At 40.4% G+C, this 22,973-nt stretch overlaps 1 long non-coding RNA gene across 1 annotated transcript in view; it reads left to right on the plus strand.

The window, feature by feature from the left end:
* The window catches only part of LOC148982008 (uncharacterized), a 38,702-nt gene extending 16,384 nt beyond the window's left edge, over positions 1-22,318 (plus strand). Inside the window, exon 2 of the long non-coding RNA XR_016150668.1 lies at positions 21,996-22,318. This is a non-coding gene — a long non-coding RNA (uncharacterized LOC148982008). The remainder of the gene's footprint in view (positions 1-21,995) is intronic.
* The last annotated feature ends 655 nt before the right edge of the window (positions 22,319-22,973 follow it).

A 22,973-nucleotide genomic window follows, 5' to 3' on the forward strand; every position in this document is an offset into this window, starting at 1 on the left:
AATCTTCTCAAAACTCTGGATTCTGATAGAGGGCCATGAGACTTAGACCTGAGTGCAAAAATGGAGGCTTTAGACCCTTCCAGAGCTGAGATATCGAAACTCAAAATTTCGACCAGAAAAAAAACGACAGTGTTACCCCTTACGTTTTTTTGGGGGGGGGGGGCGAAAAATTAAGTTTCCCTAATCTTCTCAAACTCTGGATTTTGATAGAGGGCCATGAGACTTAGACCTGAGTGCAAAAATGGAGGCTCTGGACCCTTCCAGAGCTGAGATATCGAAACTCAAAATTTCGACCAGAAAAAAAAAACGACAGTGTTACCCCTTACGTTTTTTTTTTTTGGGCAAAAAAATAAGTTTCCCCAATCTTCTCAAAACTCTGGATTCTTATAGAGGGCCATGAGACTTAGACCTGAGTGCAACAATGGAGGCTCTAGACCCTTCCAGAGCTGAGATATCGAAACTCAAAATTTCGACCAGAAAAAAAACGACAGTGTTACCCCTTACGTTTTTTTTTTTGGGGGCGAAAAATTAAGTTTCCCCAATCTTCTCAAAACTCTGGATTTTGATAGAGGGCCATGAGACTTAGACCTGAGTGCAAAAATTGAGGCTTTAGACCCTTCCAGAGCTGAGATATCGAAACTCAAAATTTCGACCAGAAAAAAAAAAAACGACAGTGTTACCCCTTACGTTTTTTTGGGGGGGGGGGGCGAAAAATTAAGTTTCCCTAATCTTCTCAAACTCTGGATTTTGATAGAGGGCCATGAGACTTAGACCTGAGTGCAAAAATGGAGGCTCTGGACCCTTCCAGAGCTGAGATATCGAAACTCAAAATTTTGACCAGAAAAAAAAAACGACAGTGTTACCCCTTACGTTTTTTTTTTTGGGGCGAAAAATTAAGATTCCCCAATCTTCTCAAAACTCTGGATTCTTATAGAGGGCCATGAGACTTAGACCTAAGTGCAACAATGGAGGCTCTAGACCCTTCCAGAGCTGAGATATCGAAACTCAAAATTTCGACCAGAAAAAAAAAACGACAGTGTAACCCCTTACGTTTTTTTTGGGGGGCGAAAAATTAAGTTTCCCCAATCTTCTCAAAACTCTGGTTTCTGATAGAGGGCCATGAGACTTAGACCTGAGTGCAAAAATGGAGGCTTTAGACCCTTCCAGAGCTGAGATATCGAATCTCAAAATTTCGACCAGAAAAAAAAACGACAGTGTTACCCCTTACGTTTTTTTTTTGGGGCGAAAAATTAAGTTTCCCCAATCTTCTCAAAACTCTGGATTTTGATAGAGGGCCATGAGACTTAGACCTGAGTGCAACAATGGAGGCTCTAGACCCTTCCAGAGCTGAGATATCGAAACTCAAAATTTCGACCAGAAAAAAAAACGACAGTGTTACCCCTTACGTTTTTTTTGGGGGGCGAAAAATTAAGTTTCCCCAATCTTCTCAAAACTCTGGATTTTGATAGAGGGCCATGAGACTTAGACCTGAGTGCAAAAATTGAGGCTTTAGACCCTTCCAGAGCTGAGATATCGAAACTCAAAAATTTCGACCAGAAAAAAAAACGACAGTGTTACCCCTTACGTTTTTTTTTTTGGGCAAAAATTAAGTTTCCCCAATCTTCTCAAAACTCTGGATTCTTATAGAGGGCCATGAGACTTAGACCTGAGTGCAACAATGGAGGCTTTAGACCCTTCCAGAGCTGAGATATCGAAACTCAAAATTTCGACCAGAAAAAAAAACGACAGTGTTACCCCTTACGTTTTTTTTGGGGGGCGAAAAATTAAGTTTCCCCAATCTTCTCAAAACTCTGGATTTTGATAGAGGGCCATGAGACTTAGACCTGAGTGCAAAAATTGAGGCTCTGGACCCTTCCAGAGCTGAGATATCGAAACTCAAAATTTTGACCAGAAAAAAAAACGACAGTGTTACCCCTTACGTTTTTTTTTTTGGGGCGAAAAATTAAGTTTCCCCAATCTTCTCAAAACTCTGGATTTTGATAGAGGGCCATGAGACTTAGACCTGAGTGCAAAATGGAGGGTCTAGACCCTTCCAGAGCTGAGATATTGAAACTCAAAATTTCGACCAGAAAAAAAAAACGACAGTGTAACCCCTTATGTTTTTTTGGGGGGGCGAAAAATTAAGTTTCCCCAATCTTCTCACAACTCTGGATTTTGATAGAGGGCCATGAGACTTAGACCTGAGTGCAAAAATGGAGGCTCTAGACCCTTTCAGAGCTGAGATATCGAAACTCAAAATTTCGACCAGAAAAAAAAACGACAGTGTTACCCCTTACGTTTTTTTTGGGGGGGCGAAAAATTAAGTTTCCCCAATCTTCTCAAAACTCTGGATTTTGATAGAGGGCCATGAGACTTAGACCTGCAAAAATGGAGGCTTTAGACCCTTCCAGAGCTGAGATATCGAAACTCAAAATTTCGACCAGAAAAAAAAACGACAGTGTTACCCCTTACGTTTTTTTTGGGGGGGGCGAAAAATTAAGTTTCCCCAATCTTCTCAAACTCTGGATTTTGATAGAGGGCCATGAGACTTAGACCTGAGTGCAAAATGGAGGCTCTAGACCCTTCCAGAGCTGAGATATTGAAACTCAAAATTTCGACCAGAAAAAAAAAACGACAGTGTAACCCCTTATGTTTTTTTTGGGGGGCGAAAAATTAAGTTTCCCCAATCTTCTCACAACTCTGGATTTTGATAGAGGGCCATGAGACTTAGACCTGAGTGCAAAAATGGAGGCTCTAGACCCTTCCAGAGCTGAGATATCGAAACTCAAAATTTCGACCAGAAAAAAAAACGACAGTGTTACCCCTTACGTTTTTTTTGGGGGGGCGAAAAATTAAGTTTCCCCAATCTTCTCAAAACTCTGGATTTTGATAGAGGGCCATGAGACTTAGACCTGAGTGCAAAAATGGAGGCTCTGGACCCTTCCAGAGCTGAGATATCGAAACTCAAAATTTTGACCAGAAAAAAAAACGACAGTGTTACCCCTTACGTTTTTTTTTTTTGGGGCGAAAAATTAAGTTTCCCCAATCTTCTCAAAACTCTGGATTTTGATAGAGGGCCATGAGACTTAGACCTGAGTGCAAAATGGAGGCTCTAGACCCTTCCAGAGCTGAGATATCGAAACTCAAGATTTCGACCAGAAAAAAAAACGACAGTGTAACCCCTTACGTTTTTTTGGGGGGGCGAAAAATTAAGTTTCCCTAATCTTCTCAAAACTCTGGATTTTTATAGAGGGCCATGAGACTTAGACCTGAGTGCAAAAATGGAGGCTCTGGACCCTTCCAGAGCTGAGATATCGAAACTCAAAATTTTGACCAGAAAAAAAAAACGACAGTGTTACCCCTTACATTTTTTTTTGGGGGGCGAAAAATTAAGTATCCCCAATCTTATCAAAACTCTGGATTCTGATAGAGGGCCATGAGACTTAGACCTGAGTGCAAAAATGGAGGCTTTAGACCCTTCCAGAGCTGAGATATCGAAACTCAAAATTTCGACCAGAAAAAAAACGACAGTGTTACCCCTTACGTTTTTTTTTTTGGGGCGAAAAATTAAGTTTCCCCAATCTTCTCAAAACTCTGGATTTTGATAGAGGGCCATGAGACTTAGACCTGAGTGCAAAAATGGAGGCTCTGGACCCTTCCAGAGCTGAGATATCGAAACTCAAAATTTTGACCAGAAAAAAAAAACGACAGTGTTACCCCTTACGTTTTTTTTTGTTGCGAAAAATTAAGTTTCCCCAATCTTCTCAAAACTCTGGATTTTGATAGAGGGCCATGAGACTTAGACCTGAGTGCAACAATGGAGGCTCTAGACCCTTCCAGAGCTGAGATATCGAAACTCAAGATTTCGACCAGAAAAAAAAAAACGACAGTGTAACCCCTTACTTTTTTTGGGGGGGGCGAAAAATTAAGTTTCCCTAATCTTCTCAAAACTCTGGATTTTTATAGAGGGCCATGAGACTTAGACCTGAGTGCAAAAATGGAGGCTCTGGACCCTTCCAGAGCTGAGATATCGAAACTCAAAATTTTGACCAGAAAAAAAAAACGACAGTGTTACCCCTTACGTTTTTTTTGGGGGGGGCGAAAAATTAAGTATCCCCAATCTTCTCAAAACTCTGGATTCTGATAGAGGGCCATGAGACTTAGACCTGAGTGCAAAAATGGAGGCTTTAGACCCTTCCAGAGCTGAGATATCGAAACTCAAAATTTCCACCAGAAAAAAAACGACAGTGTTACCCCTTACGTTTTTTTTTTTTTGGGGCGAAAAATTAAGTTTCCCCAATCTTCTCAAAACTCTGGATTTTGATAGAGGGCCATGAGACTTAGACCTGAGTGCAAAAATTGAGGCTTTAGACCCTTCCAGAGCTGAGATATCGAAACTCAAAATTTCGACCAGAAAAAAAAAAACGACAGTGTTACCCCTTACGTTTTTTTTTTGGGCAAAAAATTAAGATTCCCCAATCTTCTCAAAACTCTGGATTTTGATAGAGGGCCATGAGACTTAGACCTGAGTGCAAAATTTGAGGCTTTAGACCCTTCCAGAGCTGAGATATCGAAACTCAAAATTTCGACCAGAAAAAAAAACGACAGTGTTACCCCTTACGTTTTTTTTGGGGGGCGAAAAATTAAGTTTCCCCAATCTTCTCAAAACTCTGGATTTTGATAGAGGGCCATGAGACTTAGACCTGAGTGCAACAATGGAGGCTCTAGACCCTTCCAGAGCTGAGATATCGAAACTCAAAATTTCGACCAGAAAAAAAAAACGACAGTGTTACCCCTTACGGTTTTTTTTGGGGGGCGAAAAATTAAGTTTCCCCAATCTTCTCAAAACTCTGGATTTTGATAGAAGGCCATGAGACTTAGACCTGAGTGCAAAAATGGAGGCTTTAGACCCTTCCAGAGCTGAGATATCGAAACTCAAAATTTCGACCAGAAAAAAAAAACGACAGTGTTACCCCTTACGTTTTTTTTGGGGGGCGAAAAATTAAGTTTCCCCAATCTTCTCAAAACTCTGGATTTTGATAGAGGGCCATGAGACTTAGACCTGAGTGCAACAATGGAGGCTCTAGACCCTTCCAGAGCTGAGATATCGAAACTCAAAATTTCGACCAGAAAAAAAAACGACAGTGTTACCCCTTACGTTTTTTTTGGGGGGCGAAAAATTAAGTTTCCCCAATCTTCTCAAAACTCTGGATTTTGATAGAGGGCCATGAGACTTAGACCTGAGTGCAAAAATTGAGGCTTTAGACCCTTCCAGAGCTGAGATATCGAAACTCAAAAATTTCGACCAGAAAAAAAAAAACGACAGTGTTACCCCTTACGTTTTTTTTTTGGGGCAAAAATTAAGTTTCCCCAATCTTCTCAAAACTCTGGATTCTTATAGAGGGCCATGAGACTTAGACCTGAGTGCAACAATGGAGGCTCTAGACCCTTCCAGAGCTGAGATATCGAAACTCAAAATCTCGACCAGAAAAAAAAACGACAGTGTTACCCCTTACGTTTTATTTGGGGGGGGGCGAAAAATTAAGTTTCCCCGATCTTCTCAAAACTCTGGATTTTGATAGAGGGCCATGAGACTTAGACCTGAGTGCAAAAATTGAGGCTTTAGACCCTTCCAGAGCTGAGATATCGAAACTAAAAATTTCGACCAGAAAAAAAAAACGACAGTGTTACCCCTTACGTTTTTTTTGGGGGCGAAAAATTAAGTTTCCCCAATCTTCTCAAAACTCTGGATTTTGATAGAGGGCCATGAGACTTAGACCTAAGTGCAAAAATGGAGGCTCTGGACCCTTCCAGAGCTGAGATATCGAAACTCAAAATTTTGACCAGAAAAAAAACGACAGTGTTACCCCTTACGTTTTTTTTTTTGGGGCGAAAAATTAAGTTTCCCCAATCTTCTCAAAACTCTGGATTTTGATAGAGGGCCATGAGACTTAGACCTGAGTGCAAAATGGAGGCTCTAGACCCTTCCAGAGCTGAGATATTGAAACTCAAAATTTCCACCAGAAAAAAAAAAACGACAGTGTAACCCCTTATGTTTTTTTTGGGGGGCGAAAAATTAAGTTTCCCCAATCTTCTCACAACTCTGGATTTTGATAGAGGGCCATGAGACTTAGACCTGAGTGCAAAAATGGAGGCTCTAGACCCTTCCAGAGCTGAGATATCGAAACTCAAAATTTCGACCAGAAAAAAAAAACGACAGTGTTACCCCTTACGTTTTTTTTTGGGGGGCGAAAAATTAAGTTTCCCCAATCTTCTCAAAACTCTGGATTTTGATAGAGGGCCATGAGACTTAGACCTGAGTGCAAAAATGGAGGCTTTAGACCCTTCCAGAGCTGAGAAATCGAAACTCAAAACTTCGACCAGAAAAAAAAACGACAGTGTTACCCCTTACGTTTTTTTTTGGGGGGGGGGCGAAAAATTAAGTTTCCCCAATCTTCTCAAACTCTGGATTTTGATAGAGGGCCATGAGACTTAGACCTGAGTGCAAAAATGGAGGCTCTGGACCCTTCCAGAGCTGAGATATCGAAACTCAAAATTTTGACCAGAAAAAAAAACGACAGTGTTACCCCTTACGTTTTTTTTTGTTGCGAAAAATTAAGTTTCCCCAATCTTCTCAAAACTCTGGATTTTGATAGAGGGCCATGAGACTTAGACCTGAGTGCAAAATGGAGGCTCTAGACCCTTCCAGAGCTGAGATATCGAAACTCAAGATTTCGACCAGAAAAAAAAACGACAGTGTAACCCCTTACGTTTTTTTGGGGGGGCGAAAAATTAAGTTTCCCTAATCTTCTCAAAACTCTGGATTTTTATAGAGGGCCATGAGACTTAGACCTGAGTGCAAAAATGGAGGCTCTGGACCCTTCCAGAGCTGAGATATCGAAACTCAAAATTTTGACCAGAAAAAAAAAACAACAGTGTTACCCCTTACATTTTTTTTTGGGGGGCGAAAAATTAAGTATCCCCAATCTTATCAAAACTCTGGATTCTGATAGAGGGCCATGAGACTTAGACCTGAGTGCAAAAATGGAGGCTTTAGACCCTTCCAGAGCTGAGATATCGAAACTCAAAATTTCGACCAGAAAAAAAACGACAGTGTTACCCCTTACGTTTTTTTTTTTTGGGGCGAAAAATTAAGTTTCCCCAATCTTCTCAAAACTCTGGATTTTGATAGAGGGCCATGAGACTTAGACCTGAGTGCAAAAATGGAGGCTCTGGACCCTTCCAGAGCTGAGATATCGAAACTCAAAATTTTGACCAGAAAAAAAAACGACAGTGTTACCCCTTACGTTTTTTTTTGTTGCGAAAAATTAAGTTTCCCCAATCTTCTCAAAACTCTGGATTTTGATAGAGGGCCATGAGACTTAGACCTGAGTGAAAAATTTGAGTCTTTAGACCCTTCCAGAGCTGAGATATCGAAACTCAAAATTTCGACCAGAAAAAAAAAACGACAGTGTTACCCCTTACGTTTTTTTTGGGGGGCGAAAAATTAAGTTTCCCCAATCTTCTCAAAACTCTGGTTTCTTATAGAGGGCCATGAGACTTAGACCTGAGTGCAACAATGGAGGCTCTAGACCTTTCCAGAGCTGAGATATCGAAACTCAAAATTTCGACCAGAAAAAAAACGACAGTGTTACCCCTTACGTTTTTTTTGGGGGGGCAGAAAATTAAGTTTCCCAAATCTTCTCAAAACTCTGGATTTTGATAGAGGGCCATGAGACTTAGACCTGAGTGCAACAATGGAGGCTCTAGACCCTTCCAGAGCTGAGATATCGAAACTCAAAATTTCGACCAGAAAAAAAAAACGACAGTGTTACCCCTTACGGTTTTTTTTGGGGGGCGAAAAATTAAGTTTCCCCAATCTTCTCAAAACTCTGGATTTTGATAGAAGGCCATGAGACTTAGACCTGAGTGCAAAAATGGAGGCTTTAGACCCTTCCAGAGCTGAGATATCGAAACTCAAAATTTCGACCAGAAAAAAAAACGACAGTGTTACCCCTTACGTTTTTTTTGGGGGGCGAAAAATTAAGTTTCCCCAATCTTCTCAAAACTCTGGATTTTGATAGAGGGCCATGAGACTTAGACCTGAGTGCAACAATGGAGGCTCTAGACCCTTCCAGAGCTGAGATATCGAAACTCAAGATTTCGACCAGAAAAAAAAAACGACAGTGTAACCCCTTACTTTTTTTGGGGGGGGGCGAAAAATTAAGTTTCCCTAATCTTCTCAAAACTCTGGATTTTTATAGAGGGCCATGAGACTTAGACCTGAGTGCAAAAATGGAGGCTCTGGACCCTTCCAGAGCTGAGATATCGAAACTCAAAATTTTGACCAGAAAAAAAAACGACAGTGTTACCCCTTACGTTTTTTTTTGGGGGGCGAAAAATTAAGTATCCCCAATCTTCTCAAAACTCTGGATTCTGATAGAGGGCCATGAGACTTAGACCTGAGTGCAAAAATGGAGGCTTTAGACCCTTCCAGAGCTGAGATATCGAAACTCAAAATTTCGACCAGAAAAAAAACGACAGTGTTACCCCTTACGTTTTTTTTTTTTGGGGCGAAAAATTAAGTTTCCCCAATCTTCTCAAAACTCTGGATTTTGATAGAGGGCCATGAGACTTAGACCTGAGTGCAAAAATTGAGGCTTTAGACCCTTCCAGAGCTGAGATATCGAAACTCAAAATTTCGACCAGAAAAAAAAAAACGACAGTGTTACCCCTTACGTTTTTTTTTTGGGCAAAAAATTAAGATTCCCCAATCTTCTCAAACTCTGGATTTTGATAGAGGGCCATGAGACTTAGACCTGAGTGCAAAAATGGAGGCTCTGGACCCTTCCAGAGCTGAGATATCGAAACTCAAAATTTTGACCAGAAAAAAAAACGACAGTGTTACCCCTTACGTTTTTTTTTGTTGCGAAAAATTAAGTTTCCCCAATCTTCTCAAAACTCTGGATTTTGATAGAGGGCCATGAGACTTAGACCTGAGTGCAAAATTTGAGGCTTTAGACCCTTCCAGAGCTGAGATATCGAAACTCAAAATTTCGACCAGAAAAAAAAACGACAGTGTTACCCCTTACGTTTTTTTTGGGGGGCGAAAAATTAAGTTTCCCCAATCTTCTCAAAACTCTGGATTTTGATAGAGGGCCATGAGACTTAGACCTGAGTGCAACAATGGAGGCTCTAGACCCTTCCAGAGCTGAGATATCGAAACTCAAAATTTCGACCAGAAAAAAAAACGACAGTGTTACCCCTTACGTTTTTTTTGGGGGGGGGCAAAAAATTAAGTTTCCCCAATCTTCTCAAAACTCTGGATTTTGATAGAGGGCCATGAGACTTAGACCTGAGTGCAACAATGGAGGCTCTAGACCCTTCCAGAGCTGAGATATCGAAACTCAAAATTTCGACCAGAAAAAAACCCGACAGTGTTACCCCTTACGTTTTTTTTTTTGGGCAAAAAATTAAGTTTCCCCAATCTTCTCAAAACTCTGGATTCTTATAGAGGGCCATGAGACTTAGACCTGAGTGCAACAATGGAGGCTCTAGACCCTTCCAGAGCTGAGATATCGAAACTCAAAATTTAGACCAGAAAAAAAACGACAGTGTTACCCCTTACGTTTTTTTTGGGGGGGCAAAAAATTAAGTTTCCCAAATCTTCTCAAAACTCTGGATTTTGATAGAGGGCCATGAGACTTAGACCTGAGTGCAACAATGGAGGCTCTAGACCCTTCCAGAGCTGAGATATCGAAACTCAAAATTTCGACCAGAAAAAAAAAGACAGTGTTACCCCTTACGTTTTTTTTGGGGGGGCGAAAAATTAAGTTTCCCCAATCTTCTCAAAACTCTGGATTTTGATAGAAGGCCATGAGACTTAGACCTGAGTGCAAAAATGGAGGCTCTAGACCCTTCCAGAGCTGAGATATCGAAACTCAAAATTTCGACCAGAAAAAAAAACGACAGTGTTACCCCTTACGTTTTTTTTTGGGGGGCGAAAAATTAAGTTTCCCCAATCTTCTCAAAACTCTGGATTTTGATAGAGGGCCATGAGACTTAGACCTGAGTGCAAAAATGGAGGCTCTAGACCCTTCCAGAGCTGAGATATCGAAACTCAAAATTTCGACCAGAAAAAAAAAACGACAGTGTAACCCCTTACGTTTTTTTTGGGGCGAAAAATTAAGTTTCCCCAATCTTCTCAAAACTCTGGATTTTGATAGAGGGCCATGAGACTTAGACCTGAGTGCAAAAATTGAGGCTTTAGACCCTTCTAGAGCTGAGATATCGAAACTCAAAAATTTCGACCAGAAAAAAAAAACGACAGTGTTACCCCTTACGTTTTTTTTTGGGCAAAAAATTAAGTTTCCCCAATCTTCTCAAAACTCTGGATTCTTATAGAGGGCCATGAGACTTAGACCTGAGTGCAACAATGGAGGCTCTAGACCCTTCCAGAGCTGAGATATCGAAACTCAAAATTTCGACCAGAAAAAAAAACGACAGTGTTACCCCTTACGTTATTTTTGGGGGGGCGAAAAATTAAGTTTCCCCAATCTTCTCAAAACTCTGGATTTTGATAGAGGGCCATGAGACTTAGACCTGAGTGCAAAAATGGAGGCTTTAGACCCTTCCAGAGCTGAGATATCGAAACTCAAAATTTCGACCAGAAATAAAAAACAACAGTGTTACCCCTTACGTTTTTTTTGGGGGGCGAAAAATTAAGTTTCCCCAATCTTCTCAAAACTCTGGATTTTGATAGAGGGCCATGAGACTTAGACCTGAGTGCAAAATGGAGGCTCTGGACCCTTCCAGAGCTGAGATATCGAAATTCAAAATTTTGACCAGAAAAAAAAAAACGACAGTGTTACCCCTTACGTTTTTTTTTTGGGGGGCGAAAAATTAAGTTTCCCCAATCTTCTCAAAACTCTGGATTTTGATAGAGGGCCATGAGACTTAGACCTGAGTGCAAAATGGAGGCTCTAGACCCTTCCAGAGCTGAGATATTGAAACTCAAAATTTCGACCAGAAAAAAAAAAACGACAGTGTAACCCCTTATGTTTTTTTTGGGGGGCGAAAAATTAAGTTTCCCCAATCTTCTCAAAACTCTGGTTTCTTATAGAGGGCCATGAGACTTAGACCTGAGTGCAACAATGGAGGCTCTAGACCTTTCCAGAGCTGAGATATCGAAACTCAAAATTTCGACCAGAAAAAAAAAAACGACAGTGTTACCCCTTACGTTTTTTTTGGGGGGCGAAAAATTAAGTTTCCCCAATCTTCTCAAAACTCTGGTTTCTTATAGAGGGCCATGAGACTTAGACCTGAGTGCAACAATGGAGGCTCTAGACCTTTCCAGAGCTGAGATATCGAAACTCAAAATTTCGACCAGAAAAAAAACGACAGTGTTACCCCTTACGTTTTTTTTGGGGGGGCAGAAAATTAAGTTTCCCAAATCTTCTCAAAACTCTGGATTTTGATAGAGGGCCATGAGACTTAGACCTGAGTGCAACAATGGAGGCTCTAGACCCTTCCAGAGCTGAGATATCGAAACTCAAAATTTCGACCAGAAAAAAAAAACGACAGTGTTACCCCTTACGGTTTTTTTTGGGGGGCGAAAAATTAAGTTTCCCCAATCTTCTCAAAACTCTGGATTTTGATAGAAGGCCATGAGACTTAGACCTGAGTGCAAAAATGGAGGCTTTAGACCCTTCCAGAGCTGAGATATCGAAACTCAAAATTTCGACCAGAAAAAAAACGACAGTGTTACCCCTTACGTTTTTTTTTTTGGGGGCGAAAAATTAAGTTTCCCCAATCTTCTCAAAACTCTGGATTTTGATAGAGGGCCATGAGACTTAGACCTGAGTGCAAAAATTGAGGCTTTAGACCCTTCCAGAGCTGAGATATCGAAACTCAAAATTTCGACCAGAAAAAAAAAACGACAGTGTTACCCCTTACGTTTTTTTTGGGGGGCGAAAAATTAAGTTTCCCCAATCTTCTCAAAACTCTGGTTTCTTATAGAGGGCCATGAGACTTAGACCTGAGTGCAACAATGGAGGCTCTAGACCCTTCCAGAGCTGAGATATCGAAACTCAAAATTTCGACCAGAAAAAAAACGACAGTGTTACCCCTTACGTTTTTTTTGGGGGGGCAGAAAATTAAGTTTCCCAAATCTTCTCAAAACTCTGGATTTTGATAGAGGGCCATGAGACTTAGACCTGAGTGCAACAATGGAGGCTCTAGACCCTTCCAGAGCTGAGATATCGAAACTCAAAATTTCGACCAGAAAAAAAAAACGACAGTGTTACCCCTTACGGTTTTTTTGGGGGGGCGAAAAATTAAGTTTCCCCAATCTTCTCAAAACTCTGGATTTTGATAGAAGGCCATGAGACTTAGACCTGAGTGCAAAAATGGAGGCTTTAGACCCTTCCAGAGCTGAGATATCGAAACTCAAAATTTCGACCAGAAAAAAAAACGACAGTGTTACCCCTTACGTTTTTTTTGGGGGGCGAAAAATTAAGTTTCCCCAATCTTCTCAAAACTCTGGATTTTGATAGAGGGCCATGAGACTTAGACCTGAGTGCAACAATGGAGGCTCTAGACCCTTCCAGAGCTGAGATATCGAAACTCAAGATTTCGACCAGAAAAAAAAACGACAGTGTAACCCCTTACTTTTTTTGGGGGGGGCGAAAAATTAAGTTTCCCTAATCTTCTCAAAACTCTGGATTTTTATAGAGGGCCATGAGACTTAGACCTGAGTGCAAAAATGGAGGCTCTGGACCCTTCCAGAGCTGAGATATCGAAACTCAAAATTTTGACCAGAAAAAAAAAACGACAGTGTTACCCCTTACGTTTTTTTTTGGGGGGCGAAAAATTAAGTATCCCCAATCTTCTCAAAACTCTGGATTCTGATAGAGGGCCATGAGACTTAGACCTGAGTGCAAAAATGGAGGCTTTAGACCCTTCCAGAGCTGAGATATCGAAACTCAAAATTTCCACCAGAAAAAAAACGACAGTGTTACCCCTTACGTTTTTTTTTTTTGGGGGCGAAAAATTAAGTTTCCCCAATCTTCTCAAAACTCTGGATTTTGATAGAGGGCCATGAGACTTAGACCTGAGTGCAAAAATTGAGGCTTTAGACCCTTCCAGAGCTGAGATATCGAAACTCAAAATTTCGACCAGAAAAAAAAAAACGACAGTGTTACCCCTTACGTTTTTTTTTTGGGCAAAAAATTAAGATTCCCCAATCTTCTCAAACTCTGGATTTTGATAGAGGGCCATGAGACTTAGACCTGAGTGCAAAAATGGAGGCTCTGGACCCTTCCAGAGCTGAGATATCGAAACTCAAAATTTTGACCAGAAAAAAAAACGACAGTGTTACCCCTTACGTTTTTTTTTTGTTGCGAAAAATTAAGTTTCCCCAATCTTCTCAAAACTCTGGATTTTGATAGAGGGCCATGAGACTTAGACCTGAGTGCAAAATTTGAGGCTTTAGACCCTTCCAGAGCTGAGATATCGAAACTCAAAATTTCGACCAGAAAAAAAAACGACAGTGTTACCCCTTACGTTTTTTTTGGGGGGCGAAAAATTAAGTTTCCCTAATCTTCTCAAAACTCTGGATTTTGATAGAGGGCCATGAGACTTAGACCTGAGTGCAACAATGGAGGCTCTAGACCCTTCCAGAGCTGAGATATCGAAACTCAAAATTTCGACCAGAAAAAAAAAACGACAGTGTTACCCCTTACGGTTTTTTTTGGGGGGCGAAAAATTAAGTTTCCCCAATCTTCTCAAAACTCTGGATTTTGATAGAAGGCCATGAGACTTAGACCTGAGTGCAAAAATGGAGGCTTTAGACCCTTCCAGAGCTGAGATATCGAAACTCAAAATTTCGACCAGAAAAAAAAACGACAGTGTTACCCCTTACGTTTTTTTTGGGGGGCGAAAAATTAAGTTTCCCCAATCTTCTCAAAACTCTGGATTTTGATAGAGGGCCATGAGACTTAGACCTGAGTGCAACAATGGAGGCTCTAGACCCTTCCAGAGCTGAGATATCGAAACTCAAAATTTCGACCAGAAAAAAAACGACAGTGTTACCCCTTACGTTTTTTTTGGGGGGCGAAAAATTAAGTTTCCCCAATCTTCTCAAAACTCTGGATTTTGATAGAGGGCCATGAGACTTAGACCTGAGTGCAAAAATTGAGGCTTTAGACCCTTCCAGAGCTGAGATATCGAAACTCAAAAATTTCGACCAGAAAAAAAAAAACGACAGTGTTACCCCTTACGTTTTTTTTTTGGGGCAAAAATTAAGTTTCCCCAATCTTCTCAAAACTCTGGATTCTTATAGAGGGCCATGAGACTTAGACCTGAGTGCAACAATGGAGGCTCTAGACCCTTCCAGAGCTGAGATATCGAAACTCAAAATCTCGACCAGAAAAAAAAACGACAGTGTTACCCCTTACGTTTTTTTTTGGGGGGGGCGAAAAATTAAGTTTCCCCAATCTTCTCAAAACTCTGGATTTTGATAGAGGGCCATGAGACTTAGACCTGAGTGCAAAAATTGAGGCTTTAGACCCTTCCAGAGCTGAGATATCGAAACTCAAAATTTCGACCAGAAAAAAAAAACGACAGTGTTACCCCTTACGTTTTTTTTGGGGGCGAAAAATTAAGTTTCCCCAATCTTCTCAAAACTCTGGATTTTGATAGAGGGCCATGAGACTTAGACCTAAGTGCAAAAATGGAGGCTCTGGACCCTTCCAGAGCTGAGATATCGAAACTCAAAATTTTGACCAGAAAAAAAACGACAGTGTTACCCCTTACGTTTTTTTTTTTGGGGCGAAAAATTAAGTTTCCCCAATCTTCTCAAAACTCTGGATTTTGATAGAGGGCCATGAGACTTAGACCTGAGTGCAAAATGGAGGCTCTAGACCCTTCCAGAGCTGAGATATTGAAACTCAAAATTTCGACCAGAAAAAAAAAAACGACAGTGTAACCCCTTATGTTTTTTTTGGGGGGCGAAAAATTAAGTTTCCCCAATCTTCTCACAACTCTGGATTTTGATAGAGGGCCATGAGACTTAGACCTGAGTGCAAAAATGGAGGCTCTAGACCCTTCCAGAGCTGAGATATCGAAACTCAAAATTTCGACCAGAAAAAAAAACGACAGTGTTACCCCTTACGTTTTTTTTTGGGGGGCGAAAAATTAAGTTTCCCCAATCTTCTCAAAACTCTGGATTTTGATAGAGGGCCATGAGACTTAGACCTGAGTGCAAAAATGGAGGCTTTAGACCCTTCCAGAGCTGAGAAATCGAAACTCAAAATTTCGACCAGAAAAAAAAACGACAGTGTTACCCCTTACGTTTTTTTTTGGGGGGGGGCGAAAAATTAAGTTTCCCAAATCTTCTCAAACTCTGGATTTTGATAGAGGGCCATGAGACTTAGACCTGAGTGCAAAAATGGAGGCTCTGGACCCTTCCAGAGCTGAGATATCGAAACTCAAAATTTTGACCAGAAAAAAAAACGACAGTGTTACCCCTTACGTTTTTTTTTGTTGCGAAAAATTAAGTTTCCCCAATCTTCTCAAAACTCTGGATTTTGATAGAGGGCCATGAGACTTAGACCTGAGTGCAAAATGGAGGCTCTAGACCCTTCCAGAGCTGAGATATTGAAACTCAAGATTTCGACCAGAAAAAAAAACGACAGTGTAACCCCTTACGTTTTTTTGGGGGGGCGAAAAATTAAGTTTCCCTAATCTTCTCAAAACTCTGGATTTTTATAGAGGGCCATGAGACTTAGACCTGAGTGCAAAAATGGAGGCTCTGGACCCTTCCAGAGCTGAGATATCGAAACTCAAAATTTTGACCAGAAAAAAAAAACGACAGTGTTACCCCTTACATTTTTTTTTGGGGGGCGAAAAATTAAGTATCCCCAATCTTATCAAAACTCTGGATTCTGATAGAGGGCCATGAGACTTAGACCTGAGTGCAAAAATGGAGGCTTTAGACCCTTCCAGAGCTGAGATATCGAAACTCAAAATTTCGACCAAAAAAAAAACGACAGTGTTACCCCTTACGTTTTTTTTTTTGGGGCGAAAAATTAAGTTTCCCCAATCTTCTCAAAACTCTGGATTTTGATAGAGGGCCATGAGACTTAGACCTGAGTGCAAAATGGAGGCTCTAGACCCTTCCAGAGCTGAGATATCGAAACTCAAGATTTCGACCAGAAAAAAAAACGACAGTGTAACCCCTTACGTTTTTTTGGGGGGGCGAAAAATTAAGTTTCCCTAATCTTCTCAAAACTCTGGATTTTTATAGAGGGCCATGAGACTTAGACCTGAGTGCAAAAATGGAGGCTCTGGACCCTTCCAGAGCTGAGATATCGAAACTCAAAATTTTGACCAGAAAAAAAAAACGACAGTGTTACCCCTTACATTTTTTTTTGGGGGGCGAAAAATTAAGTATCCCCAATCTTATCAAAACTCTGGATTCTGATAGAGGGCCATGAGACTTAGACCTGAGTGCAAAAATGGAGGCTTTAGACCCTTCCAGAGCTGAGATATCGAAACTCAAAATTTCGACCAGAAAAAAAACGACAGTGTTACCCCTTACGTTTTTTTTTTTGGGGGCGAAAAATTAAGTTTCCCCAATCTTCTCAAAACTCTGGATTTTGATAGAGGGCCATGAGACTTAGACCTGAGTGCAAAAATTGAGGCTTTAGACCCTTCCAGAGCTGAGATATCGAAACTCAAAATTTCGACCAGAAAAAAAAAACGACAGTGTTACCCCTTACGTTTTTTTTGGGGGGCGAAAAATTAAGTTTCCCCAATCTTCTCAAAACTCTGGTTTCTTATAGAGGGCCATGAGACTTAGACCTGAGTGCAACAATGGAGGCTCTAGACCCTTCCAGAGCTGAGATATCGAAACTCAAAATTTCGACCAGAAAAAAAACGACAGTGTTACCCCTTACGTTTTTTTTGGGGGGGCAGAAAATTAAGTTTCCCAAATCTTCTCAAAACTCTGGATTTTGATAGAGGGCCATGAGACTTAGACCTGAGTGCAACAATGGAGGCTCTAGACCCTTCCAGATCTGAGATATCGAAACTCAAAATTTCGACCAGAAAAAAAAAACGACAGTGTTACCCCTTACGGTTTTTTTGGGGGGGCGAAAAATTAAGTTTCCCCAATCTTCTCAAAACTCTGGATTTTGATAGAAGGCCATGAGACTTAGACCTGAGTGCAAAAATGGAGGCTTTAGACCCTTCCAGAGCTGAGATATCGAAACTCAAAATTTCGACCAGAAAAAAAAACGACAGTGTTACCCCTTACGTTTTTTTTGGGGGGCGAAAAATTAAGTTTCCCCAATCTTCTCAAAACTCTGGATTTTGATAGAGGGCCATGAGACTTAGACCTGAGTGCAACAATGGAGGCTCTAGACCCTTCCAGAGCTGAGATATCGAAACTCAAGATTTCGACCAGAAAAAAAAAACGACAGTGTAACCCCTTACTTTTTTTGGGGGGGGTGAAAAATTAAGTTTCCCTAATCTTCTCAAAACTCTGGATTTTTAAAGAGGGCCATGAGACTTAGACCTGAGTGCAAAAATGGAGGCTCTGGACCCTTCCAGAGCTGAGATATCGAAACTCAAAATTTTGACCAGAAAAAAAAAACGACAGTGTTACCCCTTACGTTTTTTTTTGGGGGGCGAAAAATTAAGTATCCCCAATCTTCTCAAAACTCTGGATTCTGATAGAGGGCCATGAGACTTAGACCTGAGTGCAAAAATGGAGGCTTTAGACCCTTCCAGAGCTGAGATATCGAAACTCAAAATTTCCACCAGAAAAAAAACGACAGTGTTACCCCTTACGTTTTTTTTTTTTTGGGGCGAAAAATTAAGTTTCCCCAATCTTCTCAAAACTCTGGATTTTGATAGAGGGCCATGAGACTTAGACCTGAGTGCAAAAATTGAGGCTTTAGACCCTTCCAGAGCTGAGATATCGAAACTCAAAATTTCGACCAGAAAAAAAAAAACGACAGTGTTACCCCTTACGTTTTTTTTTTGGGCAAAAAATTAAGATTCCCCAATCTTCTCAAACTCTGGATTTTGATAGAGGGCCATGAGACTTAGACCTGAGTGCAAAAATGGAGGCTCTGGACCCTTCCAGAGCTGAGATATCGAAACTCAAAATTTTGACCAGAAAAAAAAACGACAGTGTTACCCCTTACGTTTTTTTTTGTTGCGAAAAATTAAGTTTCCCCAATCTTCTCAAAACTCTGGATTTTGATAGAGGGCCATGAGACTTAGACCTGAGTGCAAAATTTGAGGCTTTAGACCCTTCCAGAGCTGAGATATCGAAACTCAAAATTTCGACCAGAAAAAAAAACGACAGTGTTACCCCTTACGTTTTTTTGGGGGGGCGAAAAATTAAGTTTCCCCAATCTTCTCAAAACTCTGGATTTTGATAGAGGGCCATGAGACTTAGACCTGAGTGCAACAATGGAGGCTCTAGACTCTTCCAGAGCTGAGATATCGAAACTCAAAATTTCGACCAGAAAAAAAAACGACAGTGTTACCCCTTACGTTTTTTTTGGGGGGGGCAAAAAATTAAGTTTCCCCAATCTTCTCAAAACTCTGGATTTTGATAGAGGGCCATGAGACTTAGACCTGAGTGCAACAATGGAGGCTCTAGACCCTTCCAGAGCTGAGATATCGAAACTCAAAATTTCGACCAGAAAAAAAACCGACAGTGTTACCCCTTACGTTTTTTTTTTTGGGCAAAAAATTAAGTTTCCCCAATCTTCTCAAAACTCTGGATTCTTATAGAGGGCCATGAGACTTAGACCTGAGTGCAACAATGGAGGCTCTAGACCCTTCCAGAGCTGAGATATCGAAACTCAAAATTTAGACCAGAAAAAAAACGACAGTGTTACCCCTTACGTTTTTTTTGGGGGGGCAAAAAATTAAGTTTCCCAAATCTTCTCAAAACTCTGGATTTTGATAGAGGGCCATGAGACTTAGACCTGAGTGCAACAATGGAGGCTCTAGACCCTTCCAGAGCTGAGATATCGAAACTCAAAATTTCGACCAGAAAAAAAAAAAGACAGTGTTACCCCTTACGTTTTTTTTGGGGGGGCGAAAAATTAAGTTTCCCCAATCTTCTCAAAACTCTGGATTTTGATAGAAGGCCATGAGACTTAGACCTGAGTGCAAAAATGGAGGCTCTAGACCCTTCCAGAGCTGAGATATCGAAACTCAAAATTTCGACCAGAAAAAAAAACGACAGTGTTACCCCTTACGTTTTTTTTTGGGGGGCGAAAAATTAAGTTTCCCCAATCTTCTCAAAACTCTGGATTTTGATAGAGGGCCATGAGACTTAGACCTGAGTGCAAAAATGGAGGCTCTAGACCCTTCCAGAGCTGAGATATCGAAACTCAAAATTTCGACCAGAAAAAAAAAACGACAGTGTAACCCCTTACGTTTTTTTTGGGGCGAAAAATTAAGTTTCCCCAATCTTCTCAAAACTCTGGATTTTGATAGAGGGCCATGAGACTTTGACCTGAGTGCAAAAATTGAGGCTTTAGACCCTTCTAGAGCTGAGATATCGAAACTCAAAAATTTCGACCAGAAAAAAAAAACGACAGTGTTACCCCTTACGTTTTTTTTTGGGCAAAAAATTAAGTTTCCCCAATCTTCTCAAAACTCTGGATTCTTATAGAGGGCCATGAGACTTAGACCTGAGTGCAACAATGGAGGCTCTAGACCCTTCTAGAGCTGAGATATCGAAACTCAAAATTTCGACCAGAAAAAAAAACGACAGTGTTACCCCTTACGTTTTTTTTGGGGGGGCGAAAAATTAAGTTTCCCCAATCTTCTCAAAACTCTGGATTTTGATAGAGGGCCATGAGACTTAGACCTGAGTGCAAAAATGGAGGCTTTAGACCCTTCCAGAGCTGAGATATCGAAACTCAAAATTTCGACCAGAAATAAAAAACAACAGTGTTACCCCTTACGTTTTTTTTGGGGGGCGAAAAATTAAGTTTCCCCAATCTTCTCAAAACTCTGGATTTTGATAGAGGGCCATGAGACTTAGACCTGAGTGCAAAATGGAGGCTCTGGACCCTTCCAGAGCTGAGATATCGAAATTCAAAATTTTGACCAGAAAAAAAAAACGACAGTGTTACCCCTTACGTTTTTTTTTTTGGGGGCGAAAAATTAAGTTTCCCCAATCTTCTCAAAACTCTGGATTTTGATAGAGGGCCATGAGACTTAGACCTGAGTGCAAAATGGAGGCTCTAGACCCTTCCAGAGCTGAGATATCGAAACTCAAGATTTCGACCAGAAAAAAAAACGACAGTGTAACCCCTTACGTTTTTTTTTGGGGGGCGAAAAATTAAGTTTCCCTAATCTTCTCAAAACTCTGGATTTTTATACAGGGCCATGAGACTTAGACCTGAGTGCAAAAATGGAGGCTCTGGACCCTTCCAGAGCTGAGATATCGAAACTCAAAATTTTGACCAGAAAAAAAAACGACAGTGTTACCCCTTACGTTTTTTTTTGGGGGGCGAAAAATTAAGTATCCCCAATCTTCTCAAAACTCTGGATTCTGATAGAGGGCCATGAGACTTAGACCTGAGTGCAAAAATGGAGGCTTTAGACCCTTCCAGAGCTGAGATATCGAAACTCAAAATTTCGACCAGAAAAAAAAAACGACAGTGTTACCCCTTACGTTTTTTTTTGGGGGGCGAAAAATTAAGTTTCCCCAATCTTCTCAAAACTCTGGATTTTGATAGAGGGCCATGAGACTTAGACCTGAGTGCAACAATGGAGGCTCTAGACCCTTCCAGAGCTGAGATATCGAAACTCAAAATTTCGACCAGAAAAAAAAAACGACAGTGTTACCCCTTACGTTTTTTTTTGGGGGGGGGGGCGAAAAATTAAGTTTCCCCAATCTTCTCAAAACTCTGGATTTTGATAGAGGGCCATGAGACTTAGACCTGAGTGCAACAATGGAGGCTCTAGACCCTTCCAGAGCTGAGATATCGAAACTCAAAATTTCGACCAGAAAAAAAAACGACAGTGTTACCCCTTACGTTTTTTTTGGGGGGGCGAAAAATTAAGTTTCCCCAATCTTCTCAAAACTCTGGATTTTGATAGAGGGCCATGAGACTTAGACCTGAGTGCAAAAATGGAGGCTCTAGACCCTTCCAGAGCTGAGATATCGAAACTCAAAATTTCGACCAGAAAAAAAAAAACGACAGTGTAACCCCTTACGTTTTTTTTGGGGCGAAAAATTAAGTTTCCCCAATCTTCTCAAAACTCTGGATTTTGATAGATGGCCATGAGACTTAGACCTGAGTGCAACAATTGAGGATCTAGACCCTTCCTGAGCTGAGATATCGAAACTCAAAATTTCGACCAGAAAAAAAAAACGACAGTGTTACCCCTTACGTTTTTTTTGGGGGGGCGAAAAAGTAAGTTTCCCCAATCTTCTCAAAACTCTGGATTTTGATAGAGGGCCATGAGACTTAGACCTGAGTGCAAAAATGGAGGCTCTAGACCCTTCCAGAGCTGAGATATCGAAACTCAAAATTTCGACCAGAAAAAAAAACGACAGTGTTACCCCTTACGTTTTTTTGGGGGGGGGGGCGAAAAATTAAGTTTCCCCAATCTTCTCAAAACTCTGGATTTTGATAGAGGGCCATGAGACTTAGACCTGAGTGCAAAAATGGAGGCTCTAGACCCTTCCAGAGCTGAGATATTGAGATCCCACGTAGCATTTATGCCATTATAAATATCTCATTATCTCAGCTCTGGGAGGGCTGAGATATTGAGATATTGAGAAAAAACATATTTTTTCGCACAAAAAAATAAAAACGACAGGGGGTAGGTTTCAAGGTTTCAGGGATTTTACTCAAATATAAAGTAAGGCTATTTTTAATACATAAATCAAATGACATTTTGCTGTTAAAATCACTGCTTTTGTGTAATGTTTGTGAGCATTTTTGTAGGATCTGAAAAGTCTGCAGACTAGTGTGAGCACTGAGGATGAGGAGCCCAGAGCTGCATCCTGGAAATGGTGCCGTGGATGAGTCCCTCCATCTCTCCACCTGCCCTTACGAGACTCTCTATCACTCCACCTTCCCTTATTGCCTCAGATTGTGAAGCGCAGCAACAAGCTCTGGGATGAAGGCACAGTTCCCTCTGGTGAATTCATCAGAATAAAGCCGCAGAATGGGAACCGCTGAGTTGGCAGTAGGATGTGGTGTTCAGCGGCTGTAAATACATGCTTGTAGTTTGAATAAAGCTTTGTTTCATGTGTTGTTGACTTGTATATGCATTTGTTTATTGTGATGGTTACTTTTATTTGTTCTTTTACTCATTTATTCATGTTTCTTATTGTTGTCGGTATATAATTATTTAATTAATGTATGCATTAATTCAACGATTGACTGACAATTGAGATGTTTTACTGCATTTAGCAATATAAATAAATTCATGCATTACTGTCATATGACAAAACAAATTACATTTTGCTTGTTTTATTAAATTATATTTTTAGTATATAAAAAATTTAAATAATTAAGTATTGGTCAGCATTTAATAGTATTATTTTGTTTAAGTTTTGGGGTGGGCTAACCAAGCAATTCATTCTGAGGTGATATTAATTTTTAAGGAGTGATAATTACATTTTTTGAGTATAAAATCAACAGTTTTCTCCAAAAGAGATCTTCGAGCAGCTGCCGGTCTCCTTTGTGCAGACATTACAAATGCTGTTCTAGGTTGTGCTGTCAAGTTACTGATGTTATGAAGTGTTAGTGCACCTGTTGCTCATATAATTTAAACTTATTACATGCAAGATCATGGAAAGATACTATAGTTTATGTAACAATCATAATGACAAAACAGAAAATATAAAGATCATTGGTTTGTGTACATCATAATATGACAAAATTATATTTATGCACAAGAAAAAAAACAATAAAAAA

The sequence above is a fragment of the Pimephales promelas genome, chromosome 3 (genome assembly GCF_988280905.1).
Source record: "Pimephales promelas chromosome 3, fPimPro1.hap1.1, whole genome shotgun sequence".
Classification (NCBI taxonomy): Eukaryota; Metazoa; Chordata; class Actinopteri; order Cypriniformes; family Leuciscidae; genus Pimephales; species Pimephales promelas.